At 56.4% G+C, this 21,100-nt stretch overlaps 1 protein-coding gene across 3 annotated transcripts in view; it reads left to right on the top strand.

Annotated features, from left to right (window-relative positions):
• The first annotated feature begins 6,737 nt into the window (after positions 1–6,737).
• RGS12 (regulator of G protein signaling 12) overlaps positions 6,738–21,100 on the top strand; it is a 106,254-nt gene continuing 91,891 nt past the window's right edge. Inside the window, exon 1 of one of the 3 annotated variants that reach the window (XM_044267882.1) lies at positions 6,738–6,761. The gene's annotated coding sequence lies outside the window, so the exon portion shown is untranslated. Of the gene's footprint in view, positions 6,762–7,885; positions 7,918–21,100 lie in introns of those variants that run through there. The other 2 variants (XM_044267880.1, XM_044267881.1) reach the window with 2 other exon arrangements.

Raw genomic sequence — 21,100 nt, 5'->3', positions numbered from 1 at the left:
CTTAATGTTTTTAAAAATTAAGCCTTTTTTTTAAAATTGGAGAGATAATAACTTCTCTCAAAAAACACCACAAAAAAACCAAAAACAAACCATCTGTGAAATAAGCAATAAAAATAGCATTCTAGAAAATGTAAGGAAATCAGAACAAGGAAATGAAATCATTTGCATGAAGGTGAAGGAGATGATTCACCTAAAAATAATCTCAACCAATTCCATAGAGAATAGTTACTGTCAGTTTAGGTGAAGACATGATCTTGATTGACGAAAGATTTGAATAAACTGGAAAACATTTGAGTATTTCTGAAACAATGTCTCAGTGTTAACAAATTGGAAGGAAGAACTTTAGAAGTATCTCATAAATTTAGCTATTGCTTTAAGGTCTAGTGAAAATCTTGCTGTTAATAGTGATTTCTACGATGAGATTAGTTTGCCGAATTTTTTGTGATAACGTTTCATGTACAACCCCATAATAATGTTTGAACATGATATATAAAATATGTGGCTCTTTTCCCACTATAAATATTTTCTCTAAGAATTTTATGGATGGCCCTGGTTTCTTCTGCCTCAGGGAATTGCAAGTCAGAACCACACTGATGGGGCTCAGGTCCTGATCTCAACATCCTGGGATTGAGCCCTGCATCAGGCTCTCTGCTCAGCGGGGAGCTTGCTTCTCCCTCTCCCTCTGCCCCTCTTACCCGCTCATGCTCTTGCATGGGTACATCCCCAAAAGAATTGAATGCTGGAATGTGACATGTGTAGGTCCACCCATATTCCCAGCAGCATTATTCACGGTAGTTAAAGTGTCTGAGGACAGACGGATGGATGGGAAGCAGAACGTGGTCCATCCACACGATGGAAGGTTAGTCAGTCCTAACCGGGAGGGAGACACTGACACCTGCCACCACGTGAATGAACTTGGAGGACGTTAGACATTATGTTCAGTGAACGAAGCCAGTCCCCTAGGGTCAAATGCTGGGTGGCCCTGCATACAGGAGGCCCTTGTCATCAAAGCACAGAGAGGTCAATGGCGGTGTCAGGTGTGGGCAGTTACAGAGAGTGTGTTAATGGGGACAGAAGCTCAGTTTTGCGGGATGGAGGGAGTTCTGGGCTGGAGGGTGGGTCGGCTGCCTATTATGCATGTACTTAAAGCCAGTTAGCAATAGTTGTGGTAAACTTTGTGTGTCCCTTTTACCACATTAAAAATAATTGGGGAAAAAGACTTCGTCGCCTCAGCTCGTCTTTTTAATTTTGTGGTTTTATAGGAATTTTTGTCCAGGACATTTTACTGTCTGTCTGTCATTTTATTCAGTTTGGGGCCTTGGGACAGACCTCAGAGGAGCGGGGGCCTCCTGGGGTCTTCCTGCCGGGTGGCCAGGCGAGGGTGTTCGGAGTGTAGGGCCAGCAGCACCCTGCGCCTGAGGCCTCACCCCTTCTGGGGTTGGGAGCTAGTGTGGTCCTGCCACCCAGGGGCACCCCTGGGAGCCTGCCTATCATTGCAGATCCGAGAGGGGGTGAGACAGAAAGTGTGTGAAGTCTGCCCTTGGGAGCACTGGGGCCCAGGGCTTGGTAGAATTCCTCAGTCTCCCAGGAGAAGGATGGAAGCTTCCCTGGACAGAGACCATGTGTTCCAGGCCAGAAAGGGTCCTGTAGGGCCTGGCCTGGCACTGTGGCCATCTATGCTGGCTGTCCCCACCAGGCGCTGGGTAGGTGGCCTGCTGGGGCGGCTTTATTGGGAGCAGAAGACCTGGGGTGTGGAGAAGGGTCCTGCTTCCTCCAGGCATGAAGGACTGGTGTCCTGCTAGCCATGAAGGGCACGGAGGCAGGGCCTTGGGCTGGGGGCTGTGGGGACACAGGACGTCCACCGCCCAAATCCACAGGCCCAGCCACACCTGGATGAGGGGCCCCCCAAAAGGGAAAGGTCACACTTTCACCCCAAAGAGCTCCCAAACCCTCCTCTGTCCTTAGCGGTGCATGAGAGGGCGGGGGATGGCGGGAGACCCCTGCCCACCTGCCTGCCCCCTGCCACCAGCGAGGCGGCTTTGGGGAAGGCTGGGCAGTGGTATGTCCGCGGCTGGCCTCAGTCTCCACACCTGTAAATGGGCATGTGTGGGGCTGCATGGGGATGAGGAGGTTGCTGTGGGGAAAGCACCCAGTGCCACCTCACTGGCTGTGGCCGAAGGCCATTCTGTGCCCAGCTTGGAGCCCCTTCCTCTGGGACGTGGCCTTGACCTGGGTCTTGCAGGGCGAAGGCCAGACTGGTACCTTGCCATGTCAGTGACTCAGAAAGAGGAATCCACCATTTTTATTAAAAAGAATGCTAATCTCTCCTCATCTAAACGTTCACACCCGAAGGCTGACTTCTGGGTGCTGCCTGCTCATGGTGAGGGGAAAAAAGAGAGCTGCAGGCAGCAGCCACTGTGTCCCCTGGGAGCAACGTGCCAGGGGCCTGTGGTCACCGTGGAGTCGCTGGGGGCCAGGGCCCAAAGCGCAACATTTAGAAATGTCTCCCGCTGTCAACGTCCTATTGGGAGGTGATGCTCCCTGAATTACTTCATGCCTATTTTCTTTCTCCAAAGACACGTTTCCCCCAAAGAAGAGGAGACATCGCTAAGCCAGGTCTGTCCAGGAGGGCGGTGTTTACACCATGCTGGGGACTCCCTTTCCTTCCCGTGACCGTGCCCAAGGCGGGCCTCCCTGGGGGGCCTCCCTGTCCCCGGCCCCCGGTGGCCCTGTGTGGTCCTCTCGGGGGCCCCAGGGAAATAAAGTCCAGTGCGTGCAGGGACAGTGGGCTCCGGGTCATTAGTGTGGGTTCTGTTCGGGGACGATGTGGTCCTACGTAGTTAATGCATATTCTGTTTGGTAACAATGTCCCTAATTAATACAAGTTCCATTTAGTAACAATATGCTTTATTTAATTAATTTCATGTGTTCTGGGTAAAAACATCAGGCTTCATGTGACTTATCCCCTGTTCACTGGCCCTAATGAATTCCACAGACCGCCACGGGCGGGGTCGGCAGGCATTCAGGGAAGGGGCGGCTTGCCCCCCAGAAGGATAGAGAGGGCCTTGCGGGGGGACCTAGAGCCAGATTGATTCAGTGGGGTAGGTGTGAGTTGGGCTGGGCTGGGACGCCGAAGTCCTGCGTACATCTCCCTGGTGTCCCTTCTGGCTCCCGCATGGGCCCTATCGTTCTTGGGTTCTACTTGTCCCCTTGGTTCCTGTGCCAGGAGCCCCGCCTCTCCCTGGCGCCTCTCCCCAGACCCCCTGCTGCTGCTCCCCCAGGTGAGCAGCCTGAGGCTTGGTCACTGTCCCCACTTCCCAGCATCAGGACCACTCCCTTCTAGAAACGCAAATCCGCCCTGTATCCTAGGCATGGTTCCCAGACTCTGCGTGTGTGGCCCTGCAGGATGACATACCTGCAGGGCTGGTCTGCTGGGACGTCCTGGAGTGTCCTGCTCTCCAGCTCTGGACAGTGTCCCCAGGTCTGGTGGGCACCCGGGGTTAGGTGGGTGATTGGGGTCTACCCTTTGGATGGTGGGCCATGGTCCTCCCTATCCAGGAGCACTGGGGGCAGGGGTGGCATGGGACAGATGGAGCTTGACCCCTTTATGAAGTGACAGGTTGGTGACAAGTGGGGTGGAGGTCTGATGGGGGCATGCATGGTTCTCTCTTCCCTTTGGGTAGGGTGTTGGGGCTGACACCCCTGAGGTGAGCCCTGACAGGTGAGGAGGAAAGCCCCTGCCCCAGGGTGACCGGCCAGCAGGCCCGTGAGGACAGGCCCACAGGAAGAGCCTGGCTGGAGACAGAGCAGAGGACTTGGGCCTGTGGCTCAGCTTGGTCTGCTGGGTGCTGGACCCCAAGCCCCCAGTCCGGCCTCGTCTGTCTCAGCTGGGGCCCCACAGTCCCATCTTGGGAAGCACAAAGGGGCCCCGTGCCAGGGAACTAGAGCACCGGCCTCGGGAACTGGACTGTCAGCTTTCTTCCTGTAGCCGAGGCCACCTTGGGACTGTGAGTAGGGATCAGGGACTGATAGCAGGGAATGCACAGCAAAGGCGGGCTTGGGGGGCGGGCCAGGCCATAGGTGGGGTTGGCCTCAGGCGGTGACCCAGGCGCAAGGGAGCAGCTGTGTCAGGCTTTGGGTATCATGTAGTGCTGACCTCTTGCAGAGCCTGTCCAGCCTCAGTCCCTGTCTGTAGAATGGGCTGGTACTCACACCCAGCTCACAGGGAGGTGGGCAGTTCTGATGCGAGCAACGCTGAATACAGCTGGGCGCACTGACCTCAGTTTCATGGTGGCCAGTGAGCCAGAGGAGACAGTGAGGGGGGACAGTGAAGGGGAGAGTCAGGGGACAATGAGAGGGGATAGTGAGGGGGCAGCAAGGGGGACAGTGAGGGGACAGGGGGGGCAGTGAGGTGAGCAGTGAGGGGGGACAGTGAAGGGGGACAGTGCGGGGGCAGCGAGGGGGACAGTGAAGAGGACAGTGAGGGGACAGTGAGAGGGGACAGTGAGGGAGCAGCAAGGGGACAGTGAGGGGGCGGGGAGACAGTGATGGGGGCAGTGAAGGGGGACAGTGAGGGGTCAGTGGGAGCAGGCAGTGAGAAGTGTCATAGAGTAGGTGAGGTGGATGAGGCCACCATCCCACCGAAACTCTCCTGGCTTGGACACTGTGACCCCGGGGGCTGCATCCTCTCCTGTGGGCCTGTATCCCAGGGGACAGAGAGGAGGGTGAACAGGGCATGGACCGGCTGGGTCAGGAGCACTGCCATGTGGCCTGACTCCCTCTAGCACTTCCCCAGCACCTCCCATGTGGTGGCTATAGAAAGTGGCTCATGCAGCAACCGGGTCCCAGGGGGACCACAGGTCACACAGTGGCCCTTCTGAGTGTGGCTTTGCCTCTGATGGAGGCAGGGAGTCAGGACCTTCCGGCCCTGGAATCCCTGAACCCACAGGGCAGTGGGTGGCCAGGGTGTTCCGCTAGCTGCAGGGCAGGGTGTCTGCCCAATGTTCCGTTTAGGGGCTAGGGGACGACGGTGGGGTCGGCAGACCTGGCTGCCTGCGCTCCGGACTGGGCCCCTCTGCACAGGGTGATCTGCACACCTGCAATGGGACTGTAGGTCAGCCAGCCTAGATCACGGGGCACCCAGATTTGTAGCCACATCTTTTCTTTGTGTGTCTGCCGGGGTGTGGCTGCTGCTGGGCAGGCGCAGCTGTCCCGGAATCAGGCCGTGGAGGCTGGGACCACAGAGGCTGGGAGCCAGACCCTGACTGCTCAGAGCAGAGCCCTGGGCCCAGCGGGACCAGAGTGAGGAGCAATGGCCCTGTCCTTGCCCACCACCGGATAGGCAGAAGGAACCTGACTTAATTGAGAAGACATATCTGCTCACGCTGGGACTCAGTTTCCCCTTTGACCTCCCTGCTCAGTCTGACACATGGCACATGTCTGTCTCACACAACTTTTCCTGATCACTCCGCAGGGGTAGGCAGGCACGCTGCCTACCCCAGAAGCAGCCCCTCAGAACCACCCCTGCTGGAAGAGCATCTGCTTTCCTCCTCGTGTGCTGCCTCCTGGACATCCCCAGCTCACCACCCCACACACGGCTGCCTCCTTTCCCATCCAAGCCCGCCACATGCGTGGGTGCTGCGCAAGGGTGGAGAAGCAAGCCGAAGACAAGAGAGAGGCTACAGCTCCTCGCAGAGCGGCTCTCTGCTCCTCTACCCTGTGCCCAGGGCCTGGAGGATGGGCTGCCCCTGCCTCCAGAAGGTTCCCTCTGTGGATTCGGAAGGAAGAGCTGCCAAAAAGGAAAACTTGAAGGGGGTGGCATGGAGTGGGGAGAGAAGTATTTCTGAAGCCAAACAAAGCAGGTGATCCATTCTGAAAAGGAAAAGGACAGGAGGGTGGCAGGCAGTGAGGGTCAGGTTTGAAGGAAAAGAAGGCCTGAGAGGAGGGAGGAGTCGAGGGCAAGCAGGAAGGAGCAGTCCGCCCAGTCCCCCCAAAGCAGGCTGCTGAGACAGGCCAGGCAGGCAGACTTTCAGGAGGCAGGAGGAACACACGATCATCTCCAAAGGGGCTGTGGCCTCTGATGGGGCAGGAGGCTTCTCCCCTGCTCTCCAGCCTCTGGCCCTTGGACTGCAGGGGGGGCGCTTGGGTGCTTGTCTCAATCCTTCTGGGTTGCTATAACTAAAATACTAGACTGGGTGTGGGTGCTTATCAACAACAGAGTTCTGGAGGCTGGAAGTCCATGGTCAAGGCATCAGCAGCTTCCATGTCTGGTGAGAGCTTCCTGATTCATGGACATGTTGGAAGGACAAGGGGGCTCCCTGGGGTGTCTTCTATGGGGCACTAATCCCATGCATGAGGGCTCTACCCTTATGACCTGATCACTTCCCTAGGGCCCCACCTGCTAACACCCTCACACTGGGGGTCAGGCCTCAATGTGTGGATTTCCAGGGTACACATTCAGTCCGTAGCAGTGTTGTGGGGATGATCGGCCCCCAGGGTGCCCAGGGCCTTGGGGCTCTCTGGGACACCCCCCCTCCCCGCCCCGCTGATGGCTCCCAGCATCACCTGTGTGAGGCTCACAGTGTAGTCCGCTCTCCAGGTGTTTCATCTGCATTGAGGGGAAGATGCACACGCCCCAGGGGAAGGATCACCCTTGCTATCCTCCCGGAGCACTGGAAGGAATAGGAAACCTAACTTCATTCTTTGTTTTTTTCCATTCAGGTGGGGGTAGCTGGCCACGTGATGCTGGTGTATCTGTCATGGTGAGTTAAAGCCCAAGGGGCTCCAGCCACTTTTGGGAGCTGGCTGTGTCATGGAAGGTCAGGAGTCTTGGACTTGATTTATTTCTAGGCTTAGATAGTATAGCAAATGCTCAGGGGAGTTTCCCCAAACTCTTCTAGCTGGTCGCTGTGACTCCAGGTAAAGTAATTTCCAAAGAAAGATACAGTGATTGTTGAGGAGGCAGGGGGAGAGCTAACCCCGGAGGGTCTCCGTGGGTCCCCCACAGGAGGGGAGGGGACCTCCAGGACAGCAGGGAGAAACTGCCTGGCTGTCACACCTGTTGGGAGGACTAGGGGCTAGGGGCTAGGGACTAGGGGACACCATACTTCTCATCTGCTCTCCCTTAAAAATAAAAGGATTTCGGTGGATTACGGTCTAGATGTATATCAAGGTCTTCCGAGGATGCTGGGCGGCCAGGGCAGGGGCGCGACGAAAGTGCCCACTCAGCTTCTGTGAGACCCGGGGCCGGGAGACGGGAGGGGACACGGGGCGGGGGAGCAGGAAGGGACCGGGTCTGCGGGGGACCTGGGTGTGAGGGGGTGCCGAGAGGGACTCGAAGCGGGAGCGCAGGAGGGCCCGAGGGGACGGAAGGGGACACAGGCACCGGTGTGAGGGGACCGGGGCCGGGAGAAAGGAGAGGACCCGAGCCGGGGATCTGCAAAGATTCCACCGCGAGGACTAGCCACCACCTCAGCTCCGTCAGCGGAAGTCCCGTCCAGGGTATGGAAGGCGGGGCTGGGCCCCGCCCCCCGCCCCTCCTCGCCCCTCCCCTCCCCTCCAGGTCCGCCTCCCTGGCCCCGCCCCTAGCCGAGGCCTCGCCCCTCATTCTCTCCTCTCTCTTCCCTTGGAAGCCCTTCTGTGCGCCCACTTTCTCGCCCCTGTAGGCGATGCCCCCGTAGGCCCGCCCCACCCCTGGCGGCTCCGCCCCACAAACCGAGGACTCCGGCTCTATTCCCGAGACCCGCCCACGCTTCTAGAGATCACGCCTTCTCTCCACCCCGCAGGTCCCGCCCTCAGGAGGCCCCTCCCTGTCGGCCCCGCCCCCGGGCCCCGGGCCCCGCCCCCCGGGCGGGCGGTGGCGGCTGAGCGACCGTTGCGCGCGGGCGGAGCGGATCGCGCCCGCGGAGCGAGCGGCCGGTAGGTTGCGGGCCGGGCGCAGGGCCGCCCCGCCTCCGTTTCTTTCTTCTCTGGGCGCGCGCTCTCGCCCTCCGCTGCCCGGCCGCCAGCCCCGCCCCCGCCCAGCGCGGCGGTGGGGGCCCGGGGGCGTCCGGCCGGCGTCCGGCTTGTTTGGGCCCCTCAACCCCCGCGCCCCCGGGCGGCCGGGCCGCCGGCCGCTCTCCTTTTGTTCCCGGGCCTCCGCCGGGACTCGTCGTGGGCTCGGCGCGCGCGGACCCCGCCCGGATCCTGGGTTGTGGGGTCGCCGAGGGGCCCGTCGCTCCTTGGCTGGACCCGAGGGCCCGGGCCGGGGGGCGCGGGGCGGCGGCAGACGGGCCGGCGGTTCGGGCCTCTGTCCCCGCCGCGTTCGTCCCGTCCTGGGCTGGAGCCGGGGCGCCGCGGGGCCCGAGTCTGCGCGGGGTCTTGAGTTTCCTGGCCGCCCCGGCCGGCGGCCGCATTGTTTGGGCAGAGCTGCCTCCGGAGATCCCGACTCCGGCGGTTAACTGAAGCAGCGTCGGGGCCGCCGCCCTGCGGGTTCCCCTGGCCCGGCTGTGCTGCCAGCTGGGGGGGTCCTGGCGTAGACAGAGCGGCTCAGAGCTGTGGGGTGTAGACAGAGCCCCAGAGTTGTGGGGTATAGACAGAGCGGCTGGGAGCTGTGGGGCCTAATAAAACAGAGCCCCAGAGTTGTGAGGTGTATCCAGAGCGGCTCGGAGCTGTGGGGCGTGGGCAGAGCGACTCCCAAGTTGTGGGGTGTGGACAGAGCCGCAGAGTTGGGGGTAGAGAGAGCCACCCAGAGTTGTGGAGTATAGACAGAGCGACCCAGAGTTGTAGGGTGTAGGCAGCAGTGCCAGAGTTGTGGAGTGTAGACAGAGTGGCCCAGAATTGTGGTGTATAGACAGCAGCGCCAGAGTTGTGATTAGACAGAGTGGCCCAGAGTCATGGAGTGTAGGCAGAGCCCCAGAATTGTAGGGTATAGACAGAGTGGCCCAGAATTGTGGGGTGTAGGTAGCGAGCAGCCCTGGAGTCATGGGGTATAGACAGAGGTCCCCTGTGTGCCCTGCCTGGCCAAGCTCCTGGGATAAGCCCTTGGGCAGGTGGCTATCTGCTCTGTTGCTCATGGTGGATGGGCGTGGGAATGGTGCCCACCCGCGGGCCCCTCAGGATTCTCAGGGGTGTGTCTGAGACCCTGGGAGCAGGCAGTGTCAGTGATCTGTAGTCGCAATGGGGGCCAGTGTGAGGCGGGGGGTCCCGCAGGAGTGTGTGCTCCAGAGAGGAGGGGCGCAGTGGGGGGGTAGCACCCCCACCCCAGGCTGGGGTGAGGCACGGGGAGTGGTCCTGGAGTCTGGAACATGCTGTGGGTGGAAGGCGAAGAGTAAGAGAATGTGGTCACAGTTTCACTTTAGAGACATAATTGTCACCGTGTGCAGTTTCATGAAAATGCCACCTCACCCAGTGGGTTTGAGGACCAGAAACGGTGGCACAAGGGCCTGGCTCAGGACCCGGGCTGGAGGGACACTTCTCAGGCAGGCTGCCTATTGCCTGGGCGCCCATAGCAAGAGCACTAGCTGACTGGTGATGAGGTCTGGGACCACTGGGATGGACGGGGCAGAGGAGGCCACGGTGACTGGAGGGAAGCCCACGGACTTGGGCTGGATGTGGGGAGTGACCGTAGTGGCAGTGTTATGGGGCGGGTCAGGGTGAGAAGGGAGGCACCGAGCTGGCCTGCGTGGCAGAGAGGAAGGCGTCTGTGGGCTGGTGGCCCTGGGGTCAAGGGCAGGCCTCCTTCTCCCCTTTTGCCAGAATAAGGGTGGGGGCCAGTGGCCAGGCAAAGGAGGAATGGAGGAGCTGTGGGAGAGGCTACGGGACACAAGGGACAGAAGTGCTGCTCGGACGAAGGTGACCTTGAGCTGGCTTTCTGGTGACCATCTTCAGTTGTCTGTCTGTGCCCAAAGCAGGCCAAGCTGAACAGTCAGGATGCAGGAAAAGCAGTGCCGGTGGAGGGGGGTGGTTCGCATGCTGGGGGCGGGTGGGTGCAGAAGGGAGTGGAGTGTAGACAGACCTGCCTTGTACATGTCACAGCTCATGCTTTTCTTGACTTGGGTGGGATGCCCAGAAATGTTTTACTTTCTAATTGGCACTTGAGTTTCCCATGGCTGCTGTGACAAGCGACCACACAGTTAGTGATGGAAGCTGCTGGAGGCCAGAAGTCCAACATGGGTGTCCCGGGGCTGAGACCAAGGTGGCGCTTGGGCCAGGGAGAACCCATTCAGCTTCCTGGAGGCTGTCCTCTGTCCTTGTTTCCCTGCCCCCGTCTCCCAGCTCCCTCCCTCTGCCTCCTTCCCACAAGGACCCCCATGATGGCGCTTAGACCTGGGGTCCTCTCCCATCACAGGACCCGGAATGTAATCACAACTCCAAGTCCCTGGGTCCTCTCAGGTGACATTCATGGTCTGGGGAGCTAGGACCTGAGTCTTAGGGGACCATTCTAGCCTCCCACCATGCTCCTGACTCCAGTTCTGCGAGGACTGGGTCTTCCCCCTCCTTGCTGAGGAGCGCCATCTCCCGTACCTTTCTCGGTGGCCTGGGAAAGAAGATAAACCCTGCTCAGGGTTCAAGGCTGCTAGAGAACTTGCTTTTACCTTTTGGGAGGTGATGGTCCCCTACTCCCTTCCCCATCTGATAAAAACTAGTTTCTCTTGAGAAGTGCACCCTATACGCGTGCACACGTGATTTTATCGTAGACACGAGTTTTCCCATGATTGTTCCCATGTCCCCACATCCAGCCCAAGTTCTCAGGTTCGCCAGGTTGATTCGGACTTGTGCTCCAGGCAGAGCTCTTGAGTCTAAACCTTCCCAAAGAAAACGTGTAGTTTGTCCTTTCTGCTCTCGTTCCATCTCCCGTCCAGTGGCTTTGCTGTCCCCAACCATGCAGTTGTGGTGATCCCCAATGTATATCCTTTCCCATCTTTTTTCTTGTTTACACAGTCATTTATAGATGGACACGCCCACACAGCACATTCCCCCCCAGTCCGACACACGGACACCCAACACTGCCGCTGTCCTGCCCAGCCCTGTCACCCACCTATGAAAGGACTCTTGCCTTACACCCAGCACGCGTCCCTCCACACCCCTATTGTGGCCATGCTTCTTGTTCTTCTCCCGGAGTCCTGCATCCTGCCCCAGTCTGTTCCTGTCCTGGGGGGCCCATGGCCGGCTGCTGCACAAAGTTCCCGGGACTGCTCTCCCTCTGTATTGGTCCCTGCACTCTGGACTCCTCTCTCCTCTGCCTGCGCTCGATGCTTGTTTTGGTGAAGGACAGTCTCTGGGTGACTATCATGTAGATACTGCTTTTTTAAAAAAGACGTTATTTATTGAAGGGGGCAGGGCAGAAGGAGAGAGAATCTCAAGCAGGCTCCCAGCAGAGCATGGAGTCCGACACAGGGCTCAAGCCCGTGACCCTGTAGACTGTGGCTTGAGCCGAAACCAAGAGTCAGATGCTTCACTGACTGAGCCACCCAGGCACCTCAGTGTAGATATTCCTTTTGTCTTTATTTTGAAAATATCTTTGCTCCTCAGTTACTTTTAGTTTAGCTGGGTATAGAATATTGAAATACTGAAAAGTATTTTCTCAGGATCTTGAAGCTGTTGCTTCACTGCCTTCGGTTTCTAGCATGGATGCCATTCTGAGTGCCATTCTCTGTCCGTGGTGTGGCCCCAGGGAGCTCGTAGGCATGTCCCTCGTGACCCTGTGCTCTGAAGTAGCCTGTGACAGTGCTTGCTGTCATCGCTGTGCCAGGGACATGCTGGGACCCTGTTACTCCTGAGAGAATTCCTTGCTTTCTGTCTTGTGTTCTCTTTCTGGAACTCCCTTTATTTGGAGTTTGGATCTCCTGGCTGAACTACTGATCCCTGAGTCTTGTTGGTCTCAGATAGATGTTTGCTTGACTCTTGGGAGATGCCTGTGCATGTCTTCCAGCTCTTTAGTTGTTTCATTTCTGTTATTCTTTTCAGTTTTCGAGCATTCTTTTTTGATTTTCCTTTTTGAAAAAGATTTATTTATTTGAGAGAACGTGTGTGGGAAGAGGAGGCAGAGGGAGAGGGAGAGAGAGTCTTAAGCAGACTCTGCGCTGAGCAGGGAGCCTGACGTGGGGATTGATCGCATGGCACTGAGATCACTCATTACCTGAGTCCGAACCAAGACTTGGACGCTTAACTGACTGCATCACCCAGGTGCCCCACAATTCCCTTTTCTTTTTTAAAAAATATAATCTTGTTCTTCATTTAGAGATGCAAGATCTTATTTTTTAGAAGATAACAAACAACTTTGAATTGTTATTCTGTTTTCTTATTTTCCTCCCTCTATTTTTCATGAGACTATATCCTCCATGAGACCAGGTTTTCTTCCCTCAATATTATACATGGCTAATTTCAAACATCTGAAATTATGCCTGGCACCTAGAAGAAACACCATATAGCATTCACATCTCCCGTATTATTTCTGTTGTTTGGGTGGTAGGAATTTGGGTTGTTCAAACATTTCCTGAGAAAAGTTTTCTCAAATCTCCAACAGCTTGGATTTGTCTCTTTCTACCTTTACTTCTTTCTGGTTTGATTCACGTGTTCAAATCTCTCTTATTAAGTTCGCACATTGGTGATGGTGATGCTGCTGATGAATAGGGCTTTGGTCTTGAAGTCTGATGTTTGTTTTTTTAGAGAAGAGGGTTGGCGCCAATGGGGAGAGAGAATCTCAAGCAGTCTCCATGCTCAGCACGAGCCCATTCTCAGCACACTGACATTGTGACCTGAGCTGAAATCGAGAGTCAGATGCTTAACCGACTGAGCCCCCAGGTGCCTTTGAAGTCCCATACTGAGCATGCTTACAGCTCTCTCCCATTTACAGTTTCCGTGGCCTGGCTCTTCGGTCCTTTACGCTCGGCCTGTGTGTGTTCTTACGATGTTCAGAGTCAGCGTCTTATAAAGCATATGCTTGAGTCCTGCTCATTGATCCAGTCTGAGAGGTTCCGCTTGTGATGTGAATGTTTTGTTCATTTACAGTTTTTAGTTTTTAACTAGCCTTCACGTAGAAGACTTTATAATTAACTAATAACAAACACATTTTTCCAAAGCAGTTTGGAGGTGGGCCATAAATAATATTTGGAATACTTTTTTTTTTTAAAAGATTTTAAATTTATCTATTTGAGAGAGAGAGGGAGCGAGAGAACAGCAGCAGGGAGGAACAGAGAGAGAGGGAGACGCAGACTCCATGGAGCAGGGAGCCTGAGGTGGGGCTCAATCTCAGGACCCCAGGATTGTCACCCGAGCCAAAGGCAGATGTGTCACTGACTGAGCCCCCTAGATGTCCCTACAGAGCGCAGCTTCATCAGGCTCCTACCCTTAGGCAGGCTATGCACTCCGTGACTCCTCTTAAGTGTAGTCCAGAGGAGCTGAGCCCAGGAAATGTTTTCCCCAGGAAGTACTGGGGCAGGGTGAGGTGCCCAGACCACCCTGCTCACCAGAGCCCCGGGCCTCTAGCTGCCTGGAGTCCAGCCAGAAGCCCAGGTCTGTGGGGTTAAGCATTTATGGGGCGGTTGGGTCCCTGGAGGAGATGGGGTCCCTGCCCCACCCCCTTGTTAGTTTCCTGTGGCTCTTATCACAAAGCACCACAGACAGGGGGCACTTAAAGTAGCAGGAATTTATTCTCTTGCGGTTCTGAAAGCCAGGAGGCCAAGTCCTGGTGTGGGCAGGGCTGGGCTCTCTCCGAGACTCTTGGGAAGGGTCTGTCCTGCCTCTTCCAGCTTCTGAGGCTACTGGCAGCCGGGATGTGGCCGCCCCGCCCTGTCCCTGCCTCCAGGTTCTGGGGACCCGTCCCCTACTTGCGCTGGATCTTCTCTCTGCCTTCCTCTCCTAGGGATGCTTGGGGTGGCGTCTGGGGCCCACTCAGACATCAGGATCATCTTGTGTCACAGAAGCCTTCCTTTAAGCCTATCTGCAAAGACCTGTTTCCAAGGAGTTCCCATTGGGTTCTACAGATTAGGGCCTCATGTCCTTGGGGCAACCGTGAGGTGAGGAGCCATGTGGGGTCACCGGGGGTTAGGGCCTCCTGCCCATGTGACTGCCTCTGGCCCTCGCCCCTCCCGTGGCTTCCATGCGGGGGCTGCCCTCGGCCTCCCCAGGGGCAGGACTGACATGGCTTGTCCCTCTCACATTCCCCGCTGAAGTGGGCTGGTGACTTGGTGTGTCTGCAGACTCCCTTATCTCCCTGGGAGTAACGGAGAAGGACGCAGAGAGCAGAAAGATTTCCTGCAGCCCTAATGGAAGAAGCAGACAAGGACAGTACAACGTTCTCTGCCTGCTCCCCTTGAACCCTGTAGGGAATGACCAGATTTGTCCGTGGGTGGAAGAATGCCCCATGCAAGGCCTGCAGTAAGGTCCTTTGTTCTGTTTTTCTAGGTGTCCGAGAGTTGGGGGGAGGCAGGGAGGCGTGGGGGGTCAGGCAGGGCTTGGCCTGTCCCCTCTTGTCCTGGGGCTGTCCCTGTCCACATCGCCGAGGGAGGCTGGGGGGACATTGGGGGCGGTGAGGGTAATGGGATCCAGCCAGGCCCCAGCGAGGAGGAGCTGAGGGATACTGAGTCAGGGGCCGTGGGCACTGTGGCTTTCTCTGTCCCTTCAGTTAGATTTATTAGACATAATGTACTGCACAGTATTCGGGACATGCCTAGACTCACACTTACCCATCTTTTATCTGAAATTCAAAATGTAACCAGGTGTCCTGTTTATTTGCTACACCCACCAGCTCGTTGAACTGCCACAGACAGAAATACCAAGCAAAGCTAAGAAGGGAAATTCAAATAATGGGGGGGAGAATGGAGACGGCTTTGCCTCCAGTATACCAAGACTCGTGCTAGAATTTGTTTCTGGAATCAGAAAGAGCAGTGCAGTTCCATCAGCTGCAGAAGAAGCCGCAAGCTGGGGGCTGGAGGGGGTTGATCCTGGCTGTGGGGGCTGGGTGGCAGTGAGCTGCGTCTTCAGGCCCTTGTCTGAGCTCCTTGTGGAAGGTGTGGTGTTGAGCCTGAGCTGACAGCAGACGGCAGACATGGCCAGAGTGTGGGGTCCCCTGGTCTGCAGGATGGTCAGGGGGATTGGTGGGGATTGGAGGAGTTCGTGGGCTTCAAGCTGAGCCGAGAAGCAGTGAAGGGATAGGGAGAGGGCACATTGGGGGAAGAGTGATTTCTCGAAAGGAGTCAAGGCTGTGTGCCCTCCCGTGTGTCCCCCTGACCTTCTGTGGGCGGTGGCGTTGGTTTGATGAGCTGTGCTTTCCCCTGGGGGCCATTGCCGGTCACTGTTCATCTGTCTCCCGGGAGCTGCTGTTGAAGCCACTCCACAGCCGTCAAGGGAATGAGTGACCACACAGATGCAGGAGCCGTGGGAAGTCATGGGGCGGTGAGGCCAGGCCTGCCTGGGGGGGGGGGGGGATGCGGAGGTTGGGGCTGGCCTTGGCAGTCAGGTATCCTTGTTCAGCCCAGCCCGTGGAGAATAACGCAAAATGATAGAAGGGAGCCCGTGGGTCAGGCCGGTGGCCGGGGCCCTGCGTGTGCATGGGGGATGCAGGTTGTAGGTGTGGATGCCGGGTCACAGCAGGCATGTCTTTGTGTCTCCCGAGGCTGCAGGTGCTTTGTCCCAGCCTCTGTGCGTCATGTGAGCCCCGCTGATATTCGAGAATGAGATTTCTTAATCGTCGGAGGTCTTGGGATTTTTATGTATTTCTTTGAGATGAGAGAGCAAACATTTGCTTCTCTTAATTGGTTAGCCTGCACATGTGGTTCCATGTCAACTTCACATCCCAGATGATTCGAATCACTCAGAAAGATGCGTGAATATTTTTTGAACCTGTAAAACGGGCCTTTGTAATTTAAATGATAGTCTTTGTGCCAGTTCTAGACCTTGTCCTTCCTGTGCCAGAGAAGGGGCAAACGCTGGGGGAGAGGGGTGTTGGAGCTGGGCAGTCTGTAGGGGGACTCCAGGAGCAGGAGAGACGGACCCATGCTGCTGGGTGCTGTCCTGTTCCCATAGGCCCTTGTTTCTGGAGGGCCTTGGGCACTCGCTTGGCCACTTGCTGGCGCCACAGGTTTCCCTCTGCTGCTGAGCTGTGACTGGGGCTGGGGAGGCGGGGAAACCAAGGGGAGGCCAGGAAGAGGCTGAGGGGCTGTGGGCTCAGGGCTATGAAAATGCACAGGTGTCCTGTTCTGAAGGAGGAAGCTGGGTAAGCGTAGGGCTCGTGTTTCAAGCTTTCTTTGTGCTAAGGATGACATGAGCATGACTATTTCTTCAACTGCGTAGTAGAATTTTCAGAATTTCATTTCCTTTTCACATTAGACTGGGGGTAGTCATTGTACATCCGTTTTTCTGATGGGTTTGCCAGTCTTGAGTCCCTTCTCTCTTTTACTTCTTTCTTTCTCCTCTTTCCTCATTGCTTCTCATTGCTGTCATTCCTGGTTCCAGGAGCCACTTTACTATTGGAGTGCGTACTTGGCTCCCCTGCTGATCGCAGCTGCTCAGCGAGGGGCTGGCTCTTCCTGGCTCAGCCTGGAGCCCAGAGCCTAGAGCCCAGCCAGCAGGGCAGACAGGGATGCACACCGTTAGTACTGAGCCCGATGTGCGCCCCTCGCGGCTTGATCTCTTAGTTTCTTTGGACTCAGAAGTGTTAAACCTCAAGAATTGGCATTAAAAAAAGCCGGACGCAAAACCTCTGTGTAATCACAAAATGCTGGGACATTGTATATATTGTGCTCTTCTGTTCAGCCTTGTAAATTATTCCGACAACCATGCATGCAAATGATTTCATTGGCTACTGACCTGCTTCCTCAGCTTAGATTAGTGGCGAATTTGGGAGATGAAGCTACCTGGGGATTGAGCTAGACTCTCCAAGAACCAGGTAAATAATTTTGGTAGGAGGAGAACCTCACGTGAGGTCAGCTCCTCTCGTGCTGATGAGCCCAGACTGGGATCAGTCGGCTGAGTCTGCATTCAGTCATGACCGTGACCATGGGCAGCGTGCCTGGGCCTCGTGTTCTCCGTTGGGTAGATCATGGTTAGCTATGAGGTCACAGTGCTTACATAGTCACCCAGTGCGGTCACTCTCCTTGGCTGGTTTGCTCCGTTCCATAGTCTGTTTATCTCAGGTGTGTGCAGACGGATTTCCTGAATTGCCTCATCACAGATTAGTTGAGGGGAACCTGTGAGAAAGTTAATCTCGCATTGCTGCCTAGAAATAAATTTAGCGCCGTTTTGTCTGTGTTTATAGCAGCCAGGCTAAGGAGGGTAGGTCTGCTTCCAGGCTCGCTCACATGCTGGCCGTAGCCTCCGAAGACCTTACGTGGCTGCTGGCAGGCCTCCTGACTTGCTGTTGGCTAGAGACATTGTTGCCATTAGGCCGCTGGCCGCTGACTTCCCTTGCAGTGAGGGAGGGAGATGGCAAGGACAAAAGCTGGTCTCTGTAATCATCTTGGAAGTGGCTTCTCATTGCTTCTGCCCTGGTTATTAGAAGTAAGGCACTAGGTCCAGCCCAGGCCCCGCGGGTAGGGGGCTGCCAAGGATGGGACACTAGGAGGGCATCACTGAGTAACAGAGTAAGTATAAATACGGGTCAGTCTGCTCTAGCACTGTCCAGCCCCTGGCCCCAGTGCATCATGGCCCTCCCAGTGCACAACACTCCCCCCGAGAGCCTCCCCCCACTGCGTCAGCTCGGTGCAGAAGTCCCATGGTGTCAGCACTGGGCATGCATGAACCTCCCACACGTGGTTCCTTGATGCAGCCGTGGAGTGCACTTCCTCGCATCCTGGACTCTAGAGGCCGGCTCCCAGACCCTCCCCCACACCAGGGCGCACTGTTGGCACAGACTGAGGCTAGCCACTGTGGCCACTCCTGCTCAGGACGAGGGGAGGGGGGTGCATAGGGCTTGGCGGGTGTTGAAAATGCCTTAGTCAGGTGCCAGGGTCTGGGGACAGCAGCTCTCACACTGACTTCTGGGCTCCTGAGCCCCGTCCCGAGTTACCATCCCTTGTCCTGGGAGACAGCTCATACTTTTAGGGGATGTGGGTCTTCACCTGCTTCCTGCCAGTTGATAGTTTGGGATCTAGGGTCCACTTTCCATTATGTGCCGCTTCTGACACTTTTAGTCCCAGCTGCCGACACCCTGGCTAATAGAATTTTCTGGACCATCCATGGGCCTTTGAATCTCACTGGTGTTCACTCCCTTGGACGACGTTGAGATGAGCTTTCCTCTGTCTTGGGCTCCTGAAGGGTCAAGGGTGGTGGCCATAAGCAGCCTTCTGGAGGCCCTGTTGCTCAAGGCGAGGGTCTGTGAGGTTCACCCTTCATCTCTCAGAAGCCCTGTCTGTCACTCCAGTCCCATCCCTCACCCGGCAGCTTTCCCTGACCTCACACTCACTGTCACTTGGCTCGCACTGAGGTAGAAGGCAAGGCAAGAAGGTGGCATTTGGGGATATCAGGGCCTATGTGGACAGTGGGGATGGGAGTTCCGAGGAGGCGTGGAGAGGGGGAAGGGGAGGTGCTGGCGAGTGCCCCCAGGGAGAGGTGCCTAGCTGTGCCAGAGGGGTGCAGCAGGGGCAGGGGATGTGACCCCGAATGGAGTCCTCGTTTCGATGTCCGTGCCCTTCTCCTGTGCTATTTTGCTTCCTGTCATATGGCTGGTTTTCCATCCACGGGCTCTGTCCTGCATTGCAAACACATGATGTCATGTGCTCACCGTCGGGTGCCCGCCTTGCTGAGAGCTCTCTTTTGGTGGCTATTTCCTTCCTTCAGTGTAAGCAGGTGACCCTCTGCTCTGGCACTTGAGCCTCAGGACCACCCCTTTGGGTCTGTATCATGCCCCCGGGAGGGCAGGTGAACTGAGCAGGGGACAGTGACTGTTCCTGCTGCCTGCTCGCACTCCAGCTGCCCACTGCCCTGCTTCCCTTGGTGTTGGGACTTAACTGGGTGGGAGGCTGGGTCACTTGCCTGCTGACCTGGGCAGTGAGGCTGACAGCTCTTGCTGGAGGAGCTGGGTTCAGGGGTTCGGGTAGAAGGGCATTGGGTTCTGGGAACAGGGAATGGTGCTGGGTCCTAGCTTCACCTTAGGGAACCAAGACATGTGCCAGAGTGGGTTTCTGTCAGCTTTCTTTCTTCCTTTCCTTTCCTTTTCTTTTTAGTAGGCTCCACGTCCAGTGTGGAACCCAGTGCAGGGCTTGAACTCATGATCCTGAGATCATGACCTGAGCTGAGAACAAGAGTTAGATGCTTCACCGTCTGAGCCGCCGCAACGCCCCCTGTGTGAAACCTGCTCTTTGCTTCCTTTCATCCCTTTACTCTTTTCTGAGCTGGTGTTGCTTATACTCTTGCTGATTGATGGGGGGGGGGTGAACGGGGAGAGGGTGGGGGGCGATGGCTTCTGCTCACCCCTGGCCCACCATGAGACTTGCTCTGTGGCCATGAGGACGCACTGCGCCCTCGCCAGCCCCATTACACTTACGGCACGGTCTCCTGCACAGGAACCAGCGGGGTAGGGGGCAGACCCCATGGCGGCAGAGGACACACCTTAGGGCACTGGGTCTCCGAGATTGCGTCCCCGCCAAGCCAGCAGTGGGGCGGGGTGGATGTGGGTCTGCAGAGAGAAGTCCACCATTGTTTGTGTATGACAAAGAATTACACGTAAAATGTGTCACACACTTCAGTTAACTTTTATTTTTTTTCTAATTACAAAAGTCATGTTTGTTCTTTTTCGAAATTTTGGATGCTACGAACAAAACATTAAATTCCAACACTTAGAGAAAGGGAAGACTGTGTCAGCCACATTTAATGGTTCAGCAGGTGCTTACTGAACACCTTCTTATGCTCCAGGGGGCCCGGAGATGTGGGCATGGAGACCACCCACATAGCCACGCCTCTCGCGTGGGTCAGGGAGGGGAGTGAGCAGAGGGACCTGGGCCTGTGATGGGCCCTGGGGATGGTGGGTGGTCTGAGAATGGGCGTTCCCAAGGGGAGGGTGCTGTGAGCTTGGTGCTGGTGACAAGGGGTGAGAGCCAGCACATTCTTGCCCTTGGGGAAACACGAGGGGTCCTCTGTGGCCCCCTGGGTCTTGTGGCTCCCCAGGTGGGTGGGGGGAGTGCTGGCAAGGATGGAAGCGAAAGCCTGGGCGGGCCCCTCTTCTCATGTGTGATTTCTCTGGACAAAATCTCAGCCAGGGGCGGAGTCTGGGTCTTAACCATACACATGATCAAGGTCATCATGTGACCAAGGTCACAGGAATGGCTTGGCTGGTCCTCTAATGTCTGGTTCCACAGTACAAGAGCCCTGACTGAAACAGTCTGCTGCACTCTGTTTTAGCTGCTACTGGGCGGCCAGAAGGCAGGCTCCCCTAGGAGAGGCTCGTCCGTGGGACAGGATTCCCAGGATGGGTTCCTCCAGGATGAGATCCCCCAGCACAAGCTCCCCTGGGTGGGCCCTGTTGTCTCTGTTGTTCCCTCTTCCTAGAACAGCGCCTGTGCGGAGGAAGTGCTCCTGGGTATTTAATGCATGCGGACAGACCTCAGCTCACTCTCTTGTGTTAGCAGAGGTGTTACAGTGCCGCTGGTATTTGGGGGAAGAGTGCAGGTGCCGCAGGTGCTGCCTGTCCAGCTTTTTAAAAGAATTTCCTTCTCTGGTCTCAAAGCCCAGTAAGCCTTTCTTGGACAGCACGGGACATTTTCCTTTTCTGGTCTGTTTGGGGCTTCAGCCCGCCCCTGCAGGATGTCTGGGGGGTTGTTTACACATTGCTGGTGTTGACTGGATTCTCTGTGCTCAGGACAGCACCACAGATCCCAGAGGGTTGTTCTGGGAGCATCAGCCACCGTGCACCTGTCTGGCCGGCTGGTTCGGGTGAGTGCGGTCTGTGCTCAGCCCCACACCAGCCTAGAGCTTGCATCGTGGGTGAATAAAAAGAAACACAACCCGGGGAGTCAAACAAATGGTACACGTGGGGGACGGTTCCCATGTCTGGGGTATCCAGTTCATTCCGACGGTAGTCACTATGCGACAGACTCAGAGGTAGAGCAACTGCCTCCCTTCTGCGCCACCCTTGTTCTCCAGTGACCTTGATGCTGATGGACTGAGGTTGGACACACTGCTTTGT

This window comes from Neovison vison, chromosome 11 (genome assembly GCF_020171115.1).
Source record: "Neovison vison isolate M4711 chromosome 11, ASM_NN_V1, whole genome shotgun sequence".
NCBI classification, from domain to species: Eukaryota; Metazoa; Chordata; class Mammalia; order Carnivora; family Mustelidae; genus Neogale; species Neogale vison.
The sequence above is the reverse complement of the archived record's forward strand: the minus strand, read 5'-3'. Positions and strand labels throughout refer to the sequence as shown.